This window comes from Lycium ferocissimum, chromosome 7 (assembly GCF_029784015.1).
Source record: "Lycium ferocissimum isolate CSIRO_LF1 chromosome 7, AGI_CSIRO_Lferr_CH_V1, whole genome shotgun sequence".
Classification (NCBI taxonomy): domain Eukaryota; kingdom Viridiplantae; phylum Streptophyta; class Magnoliopsida; order Solanales; family Solanaceae; genus Lycium; species Lycium ferocissimum.
The window spans coordinates 34291830-34294609 of record NC_081348.1 but is presented as its reverse complement, the minus strand read 5'-3'; positions in this window follow the sequence as shown (position 1 = coordinate 34294609).

Below are 2780 nucleotides of genomic sequence, written 5' to 3'. Positions count from 1 at the left end.
GCAAGGATTACTAAATTTCATTATATGATAAAACTAGAGAATATGGAGTTGCTTGCTAATATTTTGACCTGTGTGGACCATTCTTCTAATATCGAAGAAATTATTGATAATATGAATTTATCTTACTAATGAACAGTGAATTGTCAGATAATAAAGAGTATTATTTAGCAACGACACTAAGCTATTGGATGAATTGATATACTCAACTAATGATATGAGATGAAAACATTGAAATCAAATAACGGAATCATTGTATTTTGAGATTTTCGATTATTTACAAAACTTGTATTTCATTTTTCATATATAACTAATTACTCAAAATACGATTTTAATAATTTTAATAGTATTTAAAAGATTATGTATTAGCACGCACACGACATACATGTGCGCGCGCGCGCACACACACAGACTACACACGCAACGTGCACGCACACACACACACAACATATATATATATATATATATATATATATATATATATATATATCCATACATACACACGCACTCACGGTCACACTCTTCTAAACTTTGATCTCAATATGATACTTTCCAAAATGACTTAGTTGGTCATAACTGTAGATTAGCAAGTAAAATCTTTGTCATTTTGTTAAAGAATTTATCAAAAAAATCCACTCAAATTCACAAAGTCAAATGCTAAGTCATCCATATTTTTTTCAAAATCATCTCTAGAAAAAAGAAATAAATTTCAGATTTTTTCTATATTTAAGCTTGATTTGTCCTATGCCCTACTACAAGGTTTCTTGAATGTTGTATATACTCGAAAGTTGAGATTATAATTAAAGAAAATGATGTTCTTATTAAGGAGTAGGATAAAAAAAAATCCTCATAATAAGATGCCAGGATTACTAAATTTCATTATGTGATAAAGTGACGAGAGAATATGGAGTTGCTTGCTAATATTTTGATTCTCATTTTGTGGACCATTCTTCTGATATCAAAGAAACTATTGATAATATGAATTTCTCTCACTAAAGAAGATGTGAATTTTTGTGATAATCAATTCATTGTAGAATAATATTATTTTAGCGACGACACTAACATATTGGATGAATTTATATACTTAACTAATGAACCGATGAAATGAGATAAAAAATATTGCTCTTTGGAATCATTACGTTTCGAGATTTGGTTTAAGTGATTATTCACAAGAACTTGTATTTCATTTTTCATATATAAGTATTACTCAAAATTTATTTTAATAATATTAATATTATTTTATAAATTGTGTACTACATGATGACTCGACAAACACATGCAACGTGCGTGCTGAGAGACTAATACTTCTAAACTTTGATCTCAAGATGATACTTCCAAAATGACTTAGCTGGATCATAACTGTATATAATAAAACAATTAAAAATCTTTGTCATTTTGTCAAAAAAATCTATCAAGAAAATTCCACTCAAATTCACAAAATTAGATATTAAGTGATCAATATTTTTTCACAAAATTTTCTCTAAAAAATAGAAGTAAATTTCAGGTTTTCCTCTTTATTAAGTTTATTTGTCCTATGTCCTAGGGTCCTAGGCTCCTAGCACAAGATTACTTGAACATTTTGCCCGCTATTACTTTCACAATCTCTAACTGTTTGTTTTCAATTTCAATAAATAATTATTTAATACTCACCCAACCCCATTCACTCAAATAAATTAAAATATGAAAAAAGAATCAGGTATGCCTGTAAGGAGGTGTGTTGAGAATGTAATTAAGTAAATAAAAATATTATTTCTTTAACAGCTTAGGCTTTTAGATTAAAATATTTTAAATCAAAGATAATTAAAAAGAACTTCTGCTAGATAATCTCATCATTTAATACTATCAAGCAAAAATTTAAAGAATTATTGACAACTGAGCTAAATGTTTGTTACACACATTATGCAAGAGAGATCAACCACAAAACAAAAGCAATACGAAAGCATCCATTTTAAGTCTTTTGCTTCCCTTGTATACCGTGTCTATTTTAGCAATTAACCAAGCAACTCAAGCACAAATCCAACTGATCAAATGATGGTAAGATATGGTGAGTGCCTAAAAACCATGCTATGAGGCTTGGTCACTACTTATCTGATAGATGTCATAAATTTATGAAGAATGGTAAGGATGGAACTAGGGATCATATGTTTGTGCGACTTGTGGGTGTAGAAGGATTTTCGCAAGAATTAAAAAATGAACATGATCATAATATGAACATGAGTATCATAACATAACATAATCATTTTATTTGGGAGAGTCTTAGTATAACTGACATAAACCACCATGTGAGCACATGGAGTCTGATCTTTGCCCAATCAGTTAAGCTATCTCATACATTACCGAGATATGAGACATACATGACATGAGTTGATCCACAATATAACCCTGCAATGGGTAACATGAAGGAATCGCATGAACCAACGAAACGATCCTTATCCTATACTGGCATACGTAGTTTCAGGTGTTAACCTTCTCGATCAATACTACTCCCAAAATATAACACGAGTAAAAGTGGCATATAGCCCATGATTTTCATAACATTTTTCATATCATATTTATGAATTGTGTACCACATGACTCGACATACACGTGTAACGAGTGGGCCGAGAGATTAGTACTTCAAAACTTTGATCAATGACATATAGCCCATGCTTTTCATAACATGTTTCATATCATAATTTATGAATTATGTACCACATGACTCGACCTACACGTGCAACGAGCGTGCCGAGAGACTAGTACTTCTAAACTTTGATCAAAATATAGTACTTCCAAAATGACTTAGC